The following is a 21,549-nucleotide window of genomic DNA, read 5'->3' as shown; positions in this document are numbered from 1 at the left end:
ATTACGGACGGTTTTCTGTAGCGAACGGAAAAAAAAATATAAAAGTAATGTAAGATGGGAGGGAAGCTGGCAGACATGGCCGAGAGGTTCGGAGAGGGTAACGCTAAATAATGAATCGAGCACAGTTTGTTGTTGCTGCTACTGCTGAACGATGCGTAGTTCCAGATTTGGAACCGGTATCGGGGTCAAGCGCTGAGGGGGAGCCCAATGTCCTATCTGCAGTCCCGCGCAGTGGTGGCGGCTTTTAGCGGCAGCGCGCCTACTCGTCTGGCCACCTCAAAATAATCACGTGGCCGCATTTGCAACTTCCGTCGACAGATGCCGCCACTATCGCTTGCGTTTCTTTTTGTGTGTGCGTGCTTGTGGTGCGCGGCGCTAGCGCGGGTCGGCGTTGGCGCATTTTTTTTTGTCTTCCTTTGTTACTTTCTTTTGCTGCTTCTCGTTCTACGCGTACCTGCCTGCATACCGATGCTCCGGAGCGGCGTCGCCCGTCGCGAAAATGCAGCCGATGCCGCTGCGTAATTGCTAAAGTTTGTTTTTTGTGTCCTCCGCGGTCCGAAGCGTCGTTGCCGATCTCCTCAGCGAGCCGCGAAGAAGCGATCGTGCCCACTGCTACGCCTTTTTGCATCGTCCGGGAGCCGACCTCGGCGAAGCGAGAACGGATTGCCGTCTGTCCGACATCGCAGCAGCGGCGGGGGCTCCGTGGTTCGGCGGAGGCACTGTTTCCGTGTGTGCGCGAGCCGTGGCGTTTCGGGCTGCCCGCCTGAATCGCGCGCTGCTGCTGTCACCCCTGGAATACTAGCGGTCTCCAAACTCCACCGATGCACCTGTCCGGCTACCGACATTGCGTGCCGCTGCTACCATCGCCCCAAGAATTCCCGGCCTAGGCTGGCTAGGCAAGCGACACACTACAGGTGGGTTCTACGTTCGCAGGTGGTGGGGGTTGCTTCGGAGAAGCAGCATTCATCCGTGTACACTGGACGCGGTTGACTTGACGTCGGACTTGTGCTTGTTGCGTTTGTGTTCCTGTCCCGGGCGTTGGGTGACGCCGCAGGTTAGACCAGAGCTAGCGCCTGAACGTTTGTTTTTTTTTCTCGCTCAGCGATCGGCGCGCGCTGTCCTGATTTCTCCCTCGCTGTGGCTAGGCGGCTTAGGTGAAAGCGGCTCGCCACGTCTTCGCTCGTTTCGAGCAGCGTGCCCACACTATGCTGCCATGTATGGGGCCCATCCGTCGGCGTAGTTGAACCTACGTACGGCTCGTGGTGCGGGCCAGGTGGGGGCGACCCGCCTCCCATTGCTTCCGCCACATCCGATCTTTTTTTCTTCTTCTTTTTGCTCCCTTCTTTTCTGCGCGGCATTCTGTTCGCATCGCGCGCTTCGCCGCTGCATCTTTCGGGAAAACGCGTTCCTGTCCCTTTTTTTTTTCTTTTATCTTCCCGTCTGAGATATCTTTTTCACTGCTGTACGTGTGTGGTGTCTGCTTTCAACAGTGCACGCGACGACAGGGCCGATCACGTCGGCGAAAACCGACCCGCCGCCATCGGCGCTTGGACTCTCGTACTTCGGTAAGGAACGAACGTATGTGCGCAGCCGGAGATCGCGTAGTCGTTTTGTCGATTCGGCTGAGCTCCTCGATAGCGGGTGGGATGGGCAGCGTAGGCGAGTGTCTCGTCGTTGCCGACATTCCTCTGCAGACTGTAAGTAGTGCATCGGCGCAGGCATTCCTTTTTAGACTGCTTTCTTCTCGCTAACGTTGCGAGTCGGCGTATTGCTATGGAGCGTTTTGAAAACCGTGCTCATAGACGTCAGGTTTCTTTTTCTTTTTTTTTTTAACGGCTCGCGCTGCGAGCCTATCGATCATTGTTGCAGCCTAAGCTGACACACATTTGAAGCGGAAAGAAAGGAACGCCGTCACGAATGCCGATTTCTGCTGACGCAGACGTGAACAATCGCGTTTTCCACACTGACACTTCCGCGTAGTAACCAGCTGGAGAAAATTCTCACGCGCTTGTTGTTTCTTTCTCCAAGAGTTGCGCCTTTTGTTCACGCTCGGAGTGAAGAATTCGCCCGTTTTTGCTCGCTGCGGGGATAGTGTGCAGTATGCCGTTTGCAGACGACGCCGATATTGCAGTAACTGGAGCAGACGACACGCGTTGCGATCGTTTACAACGCTTAATGTACTCTCTTTGCAACGTTTGATCTCGGCGAGCGTTCTTTCTACCGTTGTTCGCGATCTAACGTCGCAGATGTCGATTGACACATGTACGTAATGCCTTGTGGAACGTCGTTCGGCCAGACCGGTAAAGCCTCTACAGAGGCGGCCACAACCGAAGAGCAAACGAGGTTGCATTCTTGTGCTGAGGCCAAGTTGTCTCGGTGGCGGCACAATGTTTCCTGGTATGAGCAGCGCGCCCGCGAACACGCGGCGGGCCATGATTACGCAGGTGCTGCCTTAAAAGCGGTATTCCTTCATACGTGAAAATATCCGCCTTTCTTGGCTGCGGGTGTGCGGCGTTTTATTTTTCCTGGAAGGGCTTTTACCTGCGAGTGACGCGGTCCATGAACAGGTGCAGTGAACGCTGTGGTTCGTGGCTGCTGAATGTGTTGGAGGAAAATACGTACGGAAAACATGCCGTCTGTTTGTCCGGGAACCCAGTTTAACCGAAATGTGCCCACAAAACAGTTCAAGAGCGTTAGTGACGGCATTCGGTGTTTCCTTACAAGATCTCTGAGCTTGGCCATGTTTATTGTTTCGATACTCGCTTATACCCGTGTTACACGGGCGTTTTCAACGACAGTTCAGTTAACCGCCAGTTGAGGATTTCAACTGCCGTTGAACTCAACTGGAATCGCCAGCTGTTACACGAGCACTTCGCGTTCAGTTCAGTTAGCACTCTAACCACATGTCCTCGCGTCTAGAGCGAAGTTTAAATAAGAAAAAAAGCAGTGTGTGCATTTTTTCTTGGTGTAAATGATCGTAGTGTATATATTCCTTACTATAGTGACAATTATTTTTGTGTACTTTTTGCTTTGCGGTAGAAATTTGCGGGTTCGAAGCACACTGAGCCAACACAATCCAGTAAGAGGGCAAGTTTTTCGGTCTGTAGGTCGCCGTCTTGTCAGTTGGCCGCTCAGCTGGGATCCCCGATCTCAGTCGAACTCAACTGCCGTTGAGATTTCAACGGCAGTTAGCACTGCCGTGTAACACCGCTAACTGCCGTTAAGTTCAACTGAGAATCAACTGAACTGCCGTTGAAAACGCCCGTGTAACAGGGGTATTAGTAGTATTGACAGGTGCGCAGTTTATGACACAACGCTTCAGAGTAATAAGGGAGTAATTACTCATTGGCGTCCACCCGAACGCAGCCATACGGCTATAGAGGAAAGCTATACAGCCTTCTCAGAAATTTCGCAGTTAAAGAAAAATTCGACGTGGTCCGGGGTTTGAACCCGAGGTCACCCCCACACCACCTTGGGGGGATTGCCATAAATATTTGACCAACACTTGAGAGACGCGATTGCCTTGGTGTATACTGCCAGCTTCAAGTGCAACCTGAACTAGGCAGTTGTAACAGAAAGACCAGAACAAGATGATTTAGTCGAGAGAGACGTAATATTAGCGCACTTGACCGTCGCTTCGATGGCGTGAATACCACTGAGTGGCCAAAATTCACCAATGTTTACCGTTCTTTCAACAATATTTTGCGTGGCAGTTCTTTCCACGTTTCATTTCGCGCTCATATTATGCAGACTCGCGCTGTTAAGTTTTACCGGGCTGCGATTCACCGCGCTTGTTTTGATGCAGAGGGCGGTAATTAACAGTCCCCGAAAGATCGCATGCGTTTTCTGGGCCATCGTGCGCCGTCTGCAAATCCTTATTTTTAAAGAGTAACTGAAGACAGATTGTAAGCTGGTCTGTATTGATAGCGTGCCGCGTTGTAAACGCGAAGAGACTGCTGTCACCGAAAACTGACCTAATTTAATTAGGAAACACCAAAAAAAACTAAGCGCAGGTGTCGCCATCAGCGGCCGATTTCGAAAGTAAACGATGTGCGCCGGCACCGAATTTTGTTGCGGATCCCACAGGCTGCGCTACTAAACTACGTGCTACGGCACCGCATTTATGTGCGGATTACAGAGTCCACGCTACATCGCCGTTCACTGGAAAACATTGGCAACCCATCATTTTCGGTGCAGACGTGACGAGCTTGAATCGAGTGGCGACAAGATTCTAACATTCGATTTCCCCAGCCGTAAATGCGTTTTTTTCCGTGTCATACAAACACCAACGTATCCAGAAAGAGCTAGCGAATCCACAGCGGCCGCCGTTATGTTGTTTGTGGAGCACTGCAAAAGGCTGGCGGAGTGTCTAAAAGGATTATCGCCTCCTGCTCCGGCCCTGCACTGCTGAAGCTACGCGCTGGACGACAAAATGGCGCCCGTGACGTCGCGTGAATAACCCCTATAATTGGATGGAAGTCTCAGTGTCCCTTGCAGTCGCATTCTTGGCCGGACATAGTGGGGCTCATGCGTGTGCATTCAGTATTGAACGATGATTGCTCTACAAATACACGTTGCAAGCTTACTTTATAAACGGTGTTTCTTTGGACGAATAATACCCCAAGAAAATTAACTTCAGCGCAGAAATAACAGCGGAATGCGCACTTTTGTGCTAGCGACTGTTCCCTTTAATATTGGACCTACCTGTAGGCGGCTGTAGTAGGATACAACTTAAAAAAAGTTAACTCTGGGCCACGGTCCGCGGCGTACTGTATTACTCCGCTAGCCAGTCACAAAAGTGAAAGAAATCAGCATTTTAATATTTGCCTTTATTAAACAAGCCAGGTATCAAAATTCTACAGCTTATAACTTTTTTCTCATGGTTAGCTTCTTGCTTAGGTGACAAGAGAAGTTTTAACAACGGCCTACATTTTTGTCGTGGAGGAATTCTGTGCGCCGGTCCTGAATGTGGGCGGAGCTTCACTACAGACTTAAGTTGTACCGACTATAGTAATAGGCCTTGAAAATTGCAGAAAGGTTCACTCACATCGCGCGAAGGCTTGTTTTTTTTTTGTAGTTCGTGTAAAAATACTTAAAAAAAAACTCACAGGGTGCCGCCATATTGGACACTGCTCTCAACTTTCCAAGTGTGTCTGCGAAGCACATTTGGAAGCTTCACACTTCTCCTTGGTTGAGCACTTTTGTTCCAAGCGCACTGCGCATTGTTCAGGTTCTATGCGAACGTATCTACAAATTCGGCTGTTGAGTGTGAACCAAGTGTTCCCTTTTAACTGTTCGAGCTTGTACGTGCTTTTCGTTTGTATCGACATCTTTCAGGTTTGTCTAGCACAGTTTCGTCTGCATAGCTCCTGCAGGCTTACCTCCGGCGTCGTCTGCTAGTACATTGGAAGGCTCGTGTTCTTAAGCAGCCCAAATACATTCCTGCCCCATCTATACATAGTAAGGCGTCTGAACTGTTTGCACTGTCACCCAGCGCAAACCTAAGCGAAACCCTCGCGCGTGTATTTGCTTTAACGCGTGATCTGCCTGCAGACGTCCGCGTCGTCGCGGCTTCGTCTGGCAAACAGAGGCTAATTCCCAGACCTGTAGGGTATGTGCGCCTGTACGGGCGGTAAAACGGGTCAGCTCCGACGAGGACCGTTATCTGCAGCTCCAAGTTCTTTCTCTTCGGCCACCGCCTTCTTTTTTAGCGCACTTCGGTCGCGATAACGTAGTAGGTGGCCGCCGCCGCGCTTTCTTCCTCGCCGCGACGCAACCGCGAGCGCTTTAGGGCTTCGCTGTCGAGTTTGCGCGACCCGCTGACATTTGCTACTCGACTGGATGGCTACGTATACCGACTTGTTGACCGTGCGTCGATGACTGGAGCCAAGTTTTTCACCGCTGCGGCATCGGAGAGCGAAGCATATAGCCGGTGAAGACACTGAAATCGTGTAGTTTATAAACGGACAATGACTACTATGACATCCAATCCGCCTTTTTCACAGGATATGGCGCTCTATGGCGAGTGGCGATCCTGGCGAACCTTATGTTCCCTGGGGTAAGATCAGACGGGTGTACACACTTCGTGTTGAAAGGGTCCCTCGACCATATAATCTGGGAATGCCCAAATTTTCCTGGGAGCGGGCTGAATGTCAATTCTTAAGAGTCCTGGGAGACCCTGCTGCGTAGTTCGGACCTTGAGCTCCAGCACCGCCTCGTCCGACTAGCTGAAGAGGCCGCCGGGGCACAAGAACTCCCGGCCAGCATCTAAAGCGGTGCCTCCTACGGCTACGTCCCCTGCCTAGTGCCGAGGGGGTTGGGGGAATACCATTTCTGTCGGAAATTAAAATTCTTTCCTCCTCCTCTGCTACTGGTTGAAAACAAACGCTCGTGAGAGACGGAGGCGCGATCTGGTTCCACGAGGAGCCAGCTGCGCCTGCGAAGTGGCGTTTGTGCTTGACAGTTGGCGCCATCTGTCGCATGCGCCTATCACTAACATGAAATAGCGCATGCGCAGTAGGAGCTGGAAGAGAGGAGGCGCGCACGCGCAGAGTGGCCTTGTGGAAAAGGCGGATTGTTGATACGAATAAAAATCGATTCCCTGGCTCTTGCTGGCAATGTTGACGTTTGTCCGGTAGCTAAAGATTAAATGAATTTATCGCCGGTATAATTGAGCTTAGAAATCTTCCCGCCAGTCGATTCAAACCAGTGACGTCATTACGGAAACGGACGGGTTGTCACCGCATTGACGAGAATGGCGACGTAGCATAGCCTCCGGGATCCGCGATTAAAAAAAAGACCAGTCTCGACACACACATTTTAGTAGCGATAAGGGACGGCGACGCCTGTACTATATACAGTAGTGTCTCGTTAATAAGGACACTTAGCCGCCGCATGGTGCTCAACTGCTGACACGAAAGACGCGGGTTCGATCCCGGCCGCAGCGGTCGCATTTCGATGGAGGCGAAATGAATGAGACCCGTGTACTGTGCGATGGCAGTGCACGTTAAAGAACCCCAGGTGGTCGAAATTTCCGGAGCCCTTCACTACGGCGTCTCTCATAACCTGAGTCGCTTTGGGACGTTAAACCCCCATAAACCATAGAACAATAAGGTCGCTCAGTTCCTGCGCCTAACTGTCCACAAAGCGAGTCGTCCGTAATAACGATCTTGAACAAACAGCGCGAACAAAGACGAGCACAAAAGACAAGAAAGCGAACGACACGGCGCTGACCAAAAACAAAACGTAAATGTGACAACAGCACCATAAGCACGCTAGAAATCAGCAGAGAAATCAGCTGTTTGTTCAAGATGCTTAACCAACTAGCCCGCCAAAACGTGTTAACGTAATAACGAATCGTGAATAAAAAAAAACGTTCAGGAAACAAAAAAATTATGGTCCAGCTACATCTGCTTATGTGCATAGCGGTGGGCACCGCAGACAAAATCTTGGGAGATTCAAGTGCGTTTCCTAGTTGCCATTATCTTTAAATCGGCGTGGAACAGTTTTGAGCGCCTAATATTGTACTTCTGCGACTGTACTTCTGTGTCTCCTGCTGGGTTCATTTCTTTAGCGTAACGTGCGCTTTATACTAAGGAAATTTAACAGGTGATAAAATGAATAGTGTTGATAACTTATTTTGGCGAATTAAGAAGTGCCTCGGTCCAGTTTCGGTGTGAAAGCACTCCAGTGCGTGCGTAATACTAAAGAAATGTGCTTTGAGCCGTGTTCACATAGTGTCTGTACGGAAGTGCGGCTCGTTAAAATTCATGGTGTATTCTCCACCCTTTGTTTTTGGACACACTCCCTATTGAAGCCATTTTCCGGATGGTCGCGCCTGGGCGGAGTAATACTATGAGTGTATCTTAGGAATGTTACGGTGCATATTGGGAGTACTATTTAGGCAGAAAAAGTAAAAGTTTTGTGTTGAAAAAGTAGTTATCAGTGTTGCTACACTCCCTATTAACACCGCTTTTAGGTAAGGTTTACCTTTTTGTTGTAGACTATCAGCGCGACAGTGGGAGCCAGGAGGATTATCAGAAGCTCTCGTGCAGCCGTTGTTTATCCTAATATCGTTATTGAGCTCTTGAAAATTCGGTAATGTACGGTTTGTTACTTGCTCTCTGTGAGGCATGTCGTAATTTCTGAAACCTTTTTCATTCCGTTAGAGCGATTATAGCAGTGACATCATGAATTTTGTTTACCGGGTCCCGTTGGCTTAAAAATCACCAATTTACGCATGCATTTTATAGGATGCATTTTATACACTGTAATATTTCTAAAACCTTCAATGTGGTTTGGCCTTAACGTAAACAGACTTGCATAGCCACGCGTTTGACGCATGAGAGCCTTGCGGCGGTGACTGGGGAAAAGTAGCCGAAACCGAAGTGAAGGGCGCCCTCGGCTTGGCTTGGCTTTAATTGCAACATTCCTTGCTCGCTGAACAGCCGCGTTGATGGAGGCTGAGCGCGAAACCGAATGCGCGTGTACACGCAGGGCCCTGTCGTGTGACAGCAGCCTCGCGTTTTGAGTGTGCGCGCTGAAAGGCTCGCGTGGGACCGTTATAATAGCGCGCTCCCGTTTTGTCGGTGTCAGGCCGCGAGAAAACACGCGATGTGGCGTGTTCCTGGAAAGGGTTCCAGCAGACGAGAGTCGACGCACTCGCGTCCTTTCCGCGACGTTGAAAGCAGAGACGAAATCATTAAGCGCCCAACCGACCTTGTCCGACGCGCGGCCTCTGTCAGAGCAAGTGGCCGCCGCCATATTGGTGGTTAACTACAGAGACAGGTAGAAAAAACAACGCCGAATCTCGTGAAAAGAAAGAAGAAAAGGATCTCTCGCGGCGTTTCTGTGAGCGCGCGTTGATTGATAGGCAGGGCACGCCGAGCCATTTGTTGACATTTCCAGAGTGGCCGCTTTTGTGGGTAGAAGGGAACGCTTATTGAGGCGTGGCGTTCGGCCCCGTTTTTTTTTCACTGCTTCCCGCTTCCTTTCCCTCTCACCCTCTTTTCGCCTCTGCACACTCCGCGTCGAGTTGGCGTGATCGCCCGGTTTGTGGGAGGTGGTTGACTATTAGCCATAGCGGTCCGCGGACATTAGGAACGCCGGGGTGACCCCCTACCCCTTTTGACTCCACTTACCGTCGCGGTTAGGGTTATGTCACTTCGAGTGGTGGGAAGAGTTATTTGCGCGAGGTAATTGGCGGCTGTTGGGGTGACGGAAAAAATACCGCAGCAGGGCGCCCGTTGAGAGCACGTATACTGGCTTGGCGTGCGGACTGTACGCTATTTCAACTCGACTGTTCGTCTCCCCTGAGCCCGTAGTAGCGTCCGTGCCGGTCATAAAATTATGCAGATTGCATAATGAGGCTGTTAATTGCGAGGCGCAGGCAGTGGCTCTTCAGCTTCCCTGCCATTTTTTGCATTGTTACCTCCAGTGAGAGGGCATGAGCAGGGAAGGCAGTCTTATTTCGTAGGAAGTGTTTAGATTGAGGACCTATGCCAGGAATAAAATGTTATGATTCTAATTACATTAACAGTGATTGTTTCAATATTCAAGAGAATATAGTTTTTCAGGGTCCTGTTTGACAATGTGAAAGATGCTCGCCAATTAATTTCCAGAGCTGCTATGCGGCGTGTCATGCAACATATGTTTCTGATCACACAACTGTTTTATGTAACCTCCATCTTTTAAGCACTTTAATGCATGAGGTTTGAAGTCAGTGTACTCCTGTGAAGTTTGTTTATTGCTTGTGTAGCCCTCTTCTTTTTGTACGTAGATTTTATCCCTGCCTGTCTCCAAGCTCCATAAGAGTGGCAAGATTATCATGGCATCGGTTCCACCCATGCCTTACTTTGCAGTTGGTTTCAAAGAACATCATGAACATACTTCCTGTCATGTCTGTCGTATTTACGCAAATGCTGTTGGTAACCCTAATGAAAAAAAGATATCCTAGGACTATCACACAGATATATGGTAATCAGATTTTCATGGAAAGTATGAAAATGATCCTGCACACATCACACTTTTGGCCACTGGATGCTTGATGCACAATCCATGGATGTCACTTCCATGGCTGCATGAGATGTCTATGGAATATGATATAACTGTTGGCTTGTGCGCCAAATTTTCCAAAGGATAGTTAACGAAAGTGCTCTCTCAGAGAGCGACAGAAGTAGTCAGCGTATTTTATAAGGCCACTACAGTTACAGGATATGAGAATCTACAGTTACTGAGTCGCTTTGGGACGTGAAACCCCAATAAACCAACCAGTTACAGAATCAAGCCGAGACGTGACTGAATCAAACAAGGAAGAATATGCAAAATACATTTTCTAATGAACACCGCAAATCAGATAAGACCATACAACAGCGCCCCGTGCAATGTGTGTGTGTGTATATATATATGTGTGTGTGTGTGTGTTCCTTCTCTGGGCTTGTATAAGCAAAATCTGAGCTCTTGTTTGAACCAGTAATGTTTCGCTGTTTATCAAAAATACCTTGCATAATTTAAACCTTTATTGGGAGAAACGATAGACAGGACTGTATGCATTAAAATGCAAATATGTTTTATCAGGAAGAGCATGTTCACATGCACTGGGAAGAGCCGCGGTGTCACTTGCATTTTGTGACTGATGGCATCACCATGTTTTCATTTTTTGTTCACCTGCTTCGCAGTGCCCACTAACACATGTACACGGAGGATGAGATCCCACCGGTGTTTTATGTCACCACTGTGGGTCGGTGGTTATGGCGTTCGGCTGCTGCTCCGAAAGATGCGGGTTCGATCCCGGCCACGGCGGCCGCATTTTGATGGCGGCGGAATGTTAGAGGCCCGTGTACTGTGCGATGTCAGTGCACGTCAAAGAGCCCCAGGTGGTCGAAATTTCTGGTGCCCTTCACTGTGTCCCTCATAGCCTAAGTCGCTTGGGGACGTTGAACCCCCATAAACCAAACCCTCTGGGGACGTTGAATGCCCATAAACCAAACCCTCCGGAGTTTTTAAGTTTCCTTTCTTGTCAATTTGAGTAGAAGCCTGTTTTGGTCTTTTTGGTCCACTTTCTATAATGACCTGTTTCAACAACGTGCCATGGTTAACTTGTACTACTCGCCGCACATGTAGGCTTGTTTTTCGGGAGCAGTTTTTGGCCTTAGTTCACTACCCATACACACTACTACAAATATCCAATGAGCGAAGTGTAATTCGGCAGCTGTTGATGCCGACGAGCGAAAAGCGACGCTCTGACAACGATCGGTCCGGGATGCGTGCATCTTTGCATTTGTGCAGCGCTGTGAAGTTGCCTTTTTGAAGCTGCGTCACGTCCGACGTAAATATGGCCAGGCTTCATGCTAGGGAGGCTAACAGGGCTGCCAGGGCACCAAAGGTTTTCCGCAGTAGCTTCCGCCCCAAGTGCTCTGCGTGTGCTCGGCCAGCTCTCTGGTTAAAGAGGTAGACACACCAAAATTTTCATAGTGTATTTTTGCTTTCGATTTATGCGTATGACATTGTAAATATGACGTATGGCATTGTAATTATGAATCACCACGATGAATTCACGTACGCTCAGTACCTCCGTGTGGTTTATTCTTCCATGCAGTTTCGGTTTCAGTAGTCGAAAGACAGTTGCGGTGTCACAAGTGAGTACCAAGTCATGTGAGGCACATAAAAACTGCAATATAATACCTCTTCGCTCAAGTGCTGTAATTCCAGTTTGTGGAGCAGTTCAGCGTTAAGAGTTTGATTGAATTAAAACAATAAAGCAGCGGTTATGCTGCTGTTTTTGTGTGCCTCACCAGCCCTCACGCGAGCTCATACTCACTTGTGACGTCGCAACTATCATCTGGCTACTGAAACCGAAAGTACAAAGGAAAAAAAACTCAATTACAAATTATTTATTGAGCGCTGACGAATTCCACGTGACGATTCAAGTACGCATCTATCTAGAACTATAATGCATTCCTAAAAATACGTTGTCTCCGCTCCTTTTAATAACCATTCAGTTAATAGTGCCAGTCCTGTCTGCTCGTACTGTCCATTGTCGCTGCGCTGTTTGTGGTTAACGTGGTCGGGGGCGTCTCACGCCACTGCCCCTCCCGCGCGAAAGGATGGCCGAAGAGCGAACTCAGCTTGCAGTTAGGGAGAACAGCTTGGAAACGTATTTGAAAAGCCGTGCTTCTCCACCTCGTGTGAATCACTTCTGCGAGGCGAGCAGAATTACACTTTTTCACGCCTTTTCTGGGGTGAAATGCTCGGAAAAAGGGTCGACGGGTCGTTTATTCCCCGGGGGACCTAATTCCGCCTTGTGCGCTATAAAGCCCTAGTTGTAGCACACATCAGGGTACAAAGATGTGTCCTGCGGCAACGGGCCAGAGGTGGATGCATGGAGCACATATGTTTGTGAGGTCCGCTAGCTCCTGCTGCTGGTCCTGCACATGTAGGTGGGAATGGCGGAGGAGAGCTGGCCCACCAGCCGTTCAAAAAGAAAATTTATTCATTTATTTATTTATGCACATTCATTGCCCGCCGTGTATCTTGCACGGGGATTACAACATGATGTCTTGCATACACTTACACACAAAAAAAAGAAAGTTGATGGCGAACAGCAATAGCTTTTATTTAATAACCTCCGCTAAATGGATAGAATGAAATTTTGCAACTGCTGTGATCAAAGAGCATCAGTTTCACCTAGCATGGTCTCTAAGTGCAGTTTCAATGTTTATCACGGATGATTAAAAAAAATTACTCCAAAAGGGGACACTTAATCGCAGATTACGCGTGACAAAGCGAAACCATAGCTGCTTCCCATAGACACCCTTGCACATGTTGGTTAGTAGTTCAACTCAGTGCTTAAAGTCAGGGGGATTCTTGGGCGGGTCTCATATCCCCCACCAGTATCGACGGGTTATGGGAGACCCTCCATGCTAGAATGTAGAGACTGCATGAAACCAAAGCAGGCAAGCATTTTTTTTATTTTTGTGAGTGATGGTCCGAAGATTTCTTCTGTGTTGTTTCATTAACTTAACTCTGATTTTCAGCAACCAATATTAGCATGTATTCTAAAACCCGAGAAGAAGGAAAATAAGAAGTCAGCAGTGCTACGCAAAGGCTAGAAGAAAAAAGGGAAACCCGTGCTTTCATACCAACCATGAGTCAGTCCAGAGCTGGCTACTCAGCTCCAAGGCTACACAACAACGACCACCCTGGCAGAGTGTGGGGACCGTTTGTTTTAGGTCTGACATTAAATAAGCAAACAACGGCCGCTTTCTCACTCTCTTACTGTTTATTTCGGCTCCTACCTGTGATCGAATCACTATACTCCATCTCATAAGTTCCTCGCACCTGCCGTGGAGCCCTCCACTGCAGCATCTCTTTTTCTCTTCTTTCACTCCCACGTTCCCTTCCCCCACGGCGCGGTTTTGAGACGTCCACCGAGAAATGAGACAGTTAAAATAATTACAGTATTAATCTTCAATAGATTAACACCAGAAATAAAATAAAATAACATCCCCTATGCTTCTTGGCTTCCATCATGTATGTCATAATGAGCCCCTCTTTTCCCTTCCCTTGTCTGCTCTATGGAAGGAAAGACCCCCTCAGCCAAACGGGAAAGCACGTTAAACGTGTTCCTTCGCGGCTGGTCATCTCCATAAGCGTACCACGGCCGCTCAATGGCAACGCACTTGGTGCGGCCCGTCGCGTCGGCCGAGAGAGACGTGACGCGCCTAGTTCCCATCGCCACCGCAGCAGCGCCACTGCTCCGGAAGAGTTGCGGGCGGAGAGCTGTGCTCTCCGCCTGCAGCGGCCGCGAGGTCAGCGCTTGATTTGTTGCGAAAAAAGAGCTGTGTAGCGGTGTTTCACAAAATATGAATGGTAATGCCAACTGGCGATTTGCTACTGATAGCAGTACGTCAGCATCGCTGCGCTTGTCAGCGACAGTTTGCCTCGGAAGGCACCTATGTTGGGTGCGCTTCTTCAAACATTCGCCTGTTCAGTAACTCACGTTCGAGACACAGGAAGCCGGTTATTCGCTATATTAACTTGTTGCATATATTAGCTGGTTAGCATAAAAATGCTTGTTTTAAGAAGTCCGAACTCTGATCAGTCTGGTTCACAATTAGAGCCGATGATTGACGCTGTTTTATATTTCTGGACACGCAGCATTCTACAGCATTACAGTTCAGCCGGTTCACGGGTATACGCGGGAAATATTTTGCAAATGGGCACTACTAGCCTACATCTATGGTCGAAAAGAAAACACGACAACCAGAAGTCAGTAAGTTGAGTCCAGTTCTTTTCATTTTAAAGTTCATATACACAGAATCTGAAAGCTTTACAAGCGCAGAACTTTCCTCGAGAGAGGTTTATGTGTAAGCAAAGTTTTTTCCACTGTCGAATTCAGGTTGTTAGCCCAGTTCGTCAACAATGGTCTTATCAGCTTGCTCAAAAATACTTTGCAGAGGTCCTCAGTGTGGTTGCGATCCTCTTTTTCACAAGTCAACGCCGGACATTGTGTGAAATGAGGAAGTATTGCGGACGTCGAGGTGTTGCATAGCCTGCTGGTTCGTCTCACGTCCGAGCACTTCATGACCTTGGTGACAAAGGTGCATACAAGCTTACACAGGCCAACTGCTTCCATTGTTGGGTACCTTAGGCGTCCATCGTCAACGTTGCGTATCAATCCATAAATTGCCCCAGCTGGCCTCGCTGCTTGAAGAAGGAGTTTGCAGGAATCACAAGCCACCTGAAAACGAGCATAACAATGAAAAACGGTACTAAAAGAGTTCAGGCATATTTCAGTTTATATATGTGTATGAATTAGTCATCTAAACAAAGGACAAATAAATGCAAGCCTAATCCAATTTTTTCCTCACATGCACGTGCAACGTAACCGGCCAGGTATACAATTGGTGCCAACTCTATGTCAGCTACCGGCTCACTCCACATAGTGATGAATTCAAGCTCACTCGAGAGCTCCTTGGCTGCAGATGAGATGGCAGCTGACAAGGCATAAGTTTTACCATCCTGGATGGGAAGTTTAACAGCTGCTTTCGCCTCGGAGTTCATGGGAGCATTTGCTGTCTTTGCTGCTTGCAGGATTCCAACCTGCATAAAGAATGGCAAAATATGTAACTCCTCACCTGCCTAATTGTTTTTTTTTACAGATGGTACCTTCAGCAGTTTTTCTGATGTGAACACTGCCGCCCGTGCGTCGACCCTGTCGTTTCCACCATTGAATTGTCTCAGGCTGCTGAAGAGCGATTCAACAGGATCGCTGTTAAGAGCTTGTGTCAGGACATAGCGGAAGCTGAAATACAAGAGATTCAGTTAAATGAAATTCAATAGTATGGGCGTGAAAGACTCCACTGAGAAGACACTTACTTGACGTGATCCAGGAGGTACTCAATTAGTGCCACTGTTGATCTTGTTGTCAAGAGCGTAGCTTCGTGTGTCTCCTTGGTGAGTTTTCGTTTGGACCTGCCGCCTTGTATCTGAATGTCCTCAACATAGCACACGAAGTCCAACTCTAACCAAGACAGTCTTTCGTCGTCAGATACAGTGAATGATTCTTCCTGCTGTTTCCATGGCTTCACTGAAGCGATGTTGTGTAGAGCGTACCACTTTGCTATCATCCTCATAAAGGTGATTGTTGCAGAGCAGTCTTGGAATTCAGACGCATCCGGGTGGCACTGTGAGTTTTCTTGAAGGTACTGGAGAGTGGCAATAACAGGCGGAGAAAATATTTGCACGGCCCTGCGCACTTTCATTTTTTCGAGGTTGTTTGGTTCAACATGAGCCCGTGTAAGGAACCTTACGGGCTTAACGAGGAGTTGAGTTTGAATTTCAAAAAGTTTCCTTAGGTAGAATCCACCTCGAATGGCTTGCCCTTCATCTACCATTTCCCTTTCTAGGAAGTTGTTGCGGAGATTCTTGATTAAATGGTTTGGATCAAAGGACAAGAAGAGTGGATCACCTTCCCTAAAAGGGTGAGGTACAGCGTGGGCAAGTGCACCATCCTCTGGAAGTTGTTTGAATAGGGCAACATTAGTTTGATGGTTGTCCGTCACAATTCTAGCCACACGAAAACCAAGTTCTTCCACTGTTTTCATTACTTCCATAGTCATAGAATGAAGCTTCTCATTTTTCAGGCAGCGGGTGAAAAAATAGCTGACTGGTATAACGTAAGGTGTCGACAACCCTCTCAAAACAAAGCACAGCAGGCGATTTGCCACCTGAGGGACTGTTGTAGCATGCTGTGTAGAGCCCGACGTCTACGAGGCCAAAAACCTTGTCAACATCCCGGTCGTAGATTACTTTTTGTGCAATCGCCATTTCATCGATGATGAGTGAACAGAAAGCCTCTTGCGGCACACTCAGGCTTTCGTACTCAACACGAAGACGTTCTCTGATGAGGGATGTGACTCCAACTTCTCCTGTTGAATGGCCCACATATTTCTGTAGTGTGGTACGACATGGTAGCTTGAAAAGGCTTCTCGAGCGAACATGCTCATAGCCCTTGCTTGAGCACGCTTTCCATAACACACACTCTCTCAAGACAGGTTCATTGTATACTGATTTTTGCTTGCAGCAATTAGAAACGTGATTTTTGATGAAGAGAGCTGTTTTGTCCTCGGCTTCGGATGATTTGATTACCTTCTTGAAATCTTGAATCTCCTTGTTTACTTCGTACCATTGCAAACGTTCTTTTAATTTGTCGTGCTCGGCTTGCAGCTTTTGTAGTACTTTACACTGATGAGCTATTTTCATTTTTCAGCATGCGCTCAATCTTCTTTGCATCATCTATCACTCTCGCAATATCGAATGTTGTCTGACAAGCTTCATCAACCAGCGCAGAATTATCGCTGCCGGCTTTTAATGTGAGCTGGTATACATTCTTGACTAACAAGGCACTTTCACTATAAACTCCTGTCCATGCCTCTGCAAAAAGTTCATTTCCACTGACATTTGGGCTCTGTTTTTTTTTAGCCATGCAGTCAGCAGAGCAGTCAATTCGTGGCCTCTTCTTTCTTCTTTGTTCACTTTCTTTTTGCATGTAATTTGGGTAGTTCGGAAACACAGTCGGAACCGCTGCCGGAAGTAGAATCTTCAGTTTCGTTTCTTTCTTGTAGTCCGCGTCCGTAAAGTGCAGTGAGCATACCAGCGATTTATCACTCGGCTCCCACTTGGTGCCTCTTCCACCCGGGCCCTCCCGGGAAATGTTCTTCAACCATGCTGCCCGCCGCTGAGGATCGCACGGAAATTCATGATATCGGATCGTCGGATCTTTCCTTGCGTTGGTGCTGCACAGCGGCACACAGCAGTTGCGCGGCATGGCACTGCATGTGCTAAAACATCTGTTTACTCCGTACACGATCACACACGTGCGCACGTACAATACAGCAGTCGTGAATCGAAAAGAAACGCTGCGACACGTTAGACCCACTGGTTCTGCGGCGCTCGGGCGCTCTCCCCACTGCAAAGTGTCCCGGAGCAGTGGCGCCCCGACGGCGGAAACTGTAAACTCTCGCGTCACGCTCTCGCCCAGCAGAATCGGCGCGACGCGACGGGCCGCACCAAGTGCGTTGCGATTGAGCGGCCATGAGCGTACGCATAGTTCGGCATGTGCAAACGGAAACGCAACGATGGATGGATGGATAGATGGATGGAAGGTAGGAGCGTCCCCTTTGAAACAGGGTGATGGCAGTAGCCACCATGCTGAGCTCCTTTTTCCTTTATTTTTGTTTAACTGTGTTGTAAGTTACTAAAATTTGCCATTTTCTTTGAATACGTCTTCCTACACTTTTAACCTTATCTCACCTCTCTGCTTTTGAGCTACCAATCTTCCAATCGTTTTTTGCTAATTTCCACCGCAGATTTATTTACATGACTATTTTTTATCTCTAAACCCTAGGGCCTCAGAAAGAGTGACTGTGCCTGCATCGACATCGGGATGAATGCCATCACATTTTAGGATGAGGTGTTCTATTGTTTCTACAGATTTACCACACACAGCACATGTGCCATCTTCTTCGTTAAATTTCATTTTGCAGTTGTGCATTCTAAGACACCCTGACCTAGCTTCAAACAGGAGGTCACTGCCTCTTGAGTTATCATAAAAAGTTTCTTTCCTGATCTGCCTTTTCCAGTATCGATATAGTTTTACACTATGCTTCTTTTCCATTGAATCTATCCAATTTTTACCTTCCGCGTTTTTAACCTGTTTAATGCTCTGTCTTTCTCCGTCCTCGTGTGTGGCATACTTACTGCTTAGCTTTCTAGTTCTTTTCCACCATTGTGAGTCAATGCTGTTTCTGTATAGGTGTTTAAATACCTTAGCTGCCCACCTGTTATCGTTCAGTTTCCTCAGGCGTTCTTCGTATGGTATTTTACTCTGAGCTTCCCGTGCTTCGAACAAAGCCCAACCCATAACCCCTTGTACTATCTTGTTTGTGGTTCTCCCGTGGGCACCTAGTGCTAATCTTCCAAGAGCTCTCTGATTTACTTCTTATCTCGACTGAACGTCTGCCCTTAAGCACAGGACCGCATTCCTGAAAGTAAGCCCCGGCACTATTATTCCTTTCCAAATACCTCTCAGTACTTCATACCTGTTGTACCCCCCCAATGCCCTATGTTTCATTATCCCTGCATCTCTTCGCCCTTTTGCTATGAGAGACTGTTCATGCTTTTCCGTGTACATCTGCCCTTCGTTTACCCATACCCCAATATATTTGTATTTGGCCACTCGGGATATTTCATGGCCTTGTATTGTAAGATCCTGATCGGTTGTATCGTTGAAGATCATCACACCGGACTTAGCTGTGCTAAAACTGAAACCTAGATTGTCTCCTTCGTCTCCACAGGAATTAACCAGAGTTTGCAAATCTTCCTGGCTATCTGCTAGCAGTACAATATCGTCCGCATACATTAAGCCCGGTAGTCGTTGCTCAACAACCTTTCTGCCTAATCTGTACGACAGATTATAACCTAGATTAACTTCTTGTAGCCTTCTTTCCATACTTATCATAAAAAGTGTGAACAGCAGCGATGATAGAGGACAACCTTGCCTTAATCTTTGTGTACCTCGACAGTTGTCGTACCCTTGATTCCTTGCCATGTTATTTCAACTTTATTTTCTTGATATATTTCCTGTAGAAAATCAATTACCTCATGACCGATACCTTCATCTTTTAATATGTTCCACAGGAGTTCCCTGTTCACGTTGTCGTATGCACTGCTTATGTTCAGGAAGGCTAAATACAGAAGTCTGTTTTCCGCCTTAGCTATTTCTGTGCACTGGGTAAGCATGAACAGGCTGTCGTCTAATCACCTTCCACTTCTGAACCCGTTCTGAAGTTCTCCGAGTATTCTATTGCTTTCTACCCATGACTGCATTTCTAATTTCACTGCCTGCATTGTCAGCCTGTATATAACTGATGTTATCGTAATCGGTCGGAAGGATTTTATGTTCCTCTTATCTCCTTTCTCTTTATAAATCAAATTCATTTTACTCTGTTTCCAGCTGTGCGGAATTTGCTTATTTGTTATGACTGCCTCCAATGCTTTTATCAGCGTTTCCTTGCCTCTTGAGCCAAGTTCATTAATTAACTTGATTGGAATTTCGTCTATCCCTGCAGACTATTTGGAATATTTGGAATTTTGGAATATTTGCTTCCGCCCTTTTCCTGTTAAGATTGGTCAGTTGTAAGCTGTTTTCTAATGTGCTATCCTGTGTTGCTCCCTCATTTGGGGCAATTACCCTATCGTCTTTCCTAAATGACTCAGCTATAACTGATGCAATGTAGATCACAGCATCATCTCCCTCTAAATATTTTCCCTCGGCATCGTGAATCTGTTCCTGCTTTTTGTGATTCGCTTTACCCAGCCAGCTTATATGGTCCCAGAATTTTCTTGACCCCCCTTTAGTTGCATCGTGAACTTCAGCCAGCCAGCGATCAGAGGACTGCTTTATTTTAGCCTGGATGAGGACCTGCATTTGTTGTTTCTTTTGTTGATAAGATTTCCATTCTTGGCCTATTTCCTCTTCAGATAACTGCACCCTCTTTGCTTCTCTGTGTTCCCGTGATGCCAACCGTCGTTGTTCGGTGGCCTCCCTAATTTGCTTATTCCACCAACTTCGTGGCTTCCTCTCCAGCGGTTTACTCCTTTCATTTTTGTACTAATGAGTAGTTCTAACTGAATATAATCCCAGTTTTCCATGGGATGTTTCTCTATTGCTTCCTCTATGCCGGCCGCTATTTGCGTTATTTGTTCGTCGTTTAATTTTGCGTACGCTTTTTGACTTCCCTGCATTTCTCTTTTGAGCAGGGCTCCCAGCTGCAGATTAATACGCTTATGATCACTTTTAAGGCTGTACTTCCCCTCTTCGTCTTTTTCCATTATTGCGAGCTTGCTATATATCCCCTGCGAGATTATGCAGTAGTCAATGGTCGTTTGCCTGTTAAGGGATTCCCATGTGATTTGTCCCTCACACTTAGTTTCTCTATTTACAATAACTAGGTGGTGTCGCTCACAGAAGTCTAGCATCAACTTCCCATTACAATCTGTGTATTCATCCAGATCCTCGATGTGGCCATTCATGTCACCCAGCAGAATAATATCGGCACCTTCTCCAAACTGCTTTATACCGTCATTGAGACACTTAACTAGATCCTTGTTTTCTTGCCTGCATTTGTCCCCTGTCCCTAAATTAACTACTCCTAGCCGTGTCCTTAAACTAACCTAATGGCGCCATCTGATTGTTAGAGAAGGAACCAATTTGTCAGCAAATCTACACTCCTCTTTAGGAAGCAGAAGTGTATGGTCACTAAATAAAAATAAGGCAAGTTTATTGCTCATAGGTTTCTTTTTTTTTTTTTGAGCGCACTGTAAGACTCGATTTGAAGTAGCCTTCGGCACATGTACAGTACGAAGCTTGCTATTTTTTTTAGTGTACGCTTTCATATGCCCATTTTATATTGGCACTAAGTGCATTCTGTAGCGTTAGAACGTCGCCCTCTGCACTCCGCAGCTTTGGTAGTGCTGCAAGAAACTACTGATAATTCTGTGCTAGATCTCATACAGATTCGAAAGCGATCAGTCCTGCAGCTGTGCGACGGTTTGGGGGCCCACAGTATTTGCCTCAGAAGACGCCGCCTCATCGAGTGTGAGAGCGACATAACGCCGGGGAGCGCCTCACGGATTGCTTATGCTATCGCACAGAAATTGTTGGTCAAAGAGCACTGAGTGCCATCTGAACTTACCTCGCTAGGGCACCAAGCTCGCTTCGTCGAGGCGGGATGTGGCTCTTCTGCTGGTCCGCGTAACGGTCGCGAAACAGTGGCGGGAACTGGAGTCGCCGCTGCCGCCCTGATAGCGGCGGCTGAGTGCGCCGCAACTCTTGCAGAGTGGTCGCGTGCTCACAACGAAATTGGAGAGGAGAAATAGAGTCTTGTTAATGAACACTAATCAGTGCGCAGAACGTATAAGTTTCCACCTACTCGTTCAAACTTGCATACGCAGCAGAAGAAAGAGGCGCGCGAAAGGAGTTCACGC

The 21,549-nt window shown here is 47.6% G+C and overlaps 1 protein-coding gene across 2 annotated transcripts in view; it reads left to right on the top strand.

Annotated features, from left to right (window-relative positions):
* Positions 1–348: 348 nt before the first annotated feature.
* Positions 349–21,549, top strand: part of LOC144110234 (uncharacterized) — a 74,268-nt gene continuing 53,067 nt past the window's right edge. Inside the window, exon 1 of one of the 2 annotated variants that reach the window (XM_077643072.1) lies at positions 349–914. The gene's annotated coding sequence lies outside the window, so the exon portion shown is untranslated. Of the gene's footprint in view, positions 915–1,490; positions 1,566–21,549 lie in introns of those variants that run through there. The other variant, XM_077643073.1, reaches the window with a different exon arrangement.

The sequence above is a fragment of the Amblyomma americanum genome, chromosome 11 (assembly GCF_052857255.1).
Source record: "Amblyomma americanum isolate KBUSLIRL-KWMA chromosome 11, ASM5285725v1, whole genome shotgun sequence".
Lineage (NCBI taxonomy): Eukaryota > Metazoa > Arthropoda > Arachnida > Ixodida > Ixodidae > Amblyomma > Amblyomma americanum.
The sequence above is the reverse complement of the archived record's forward strand: the minus strand, read 5'-3'. Positions and strand labels throughout refer to the sequence as shown.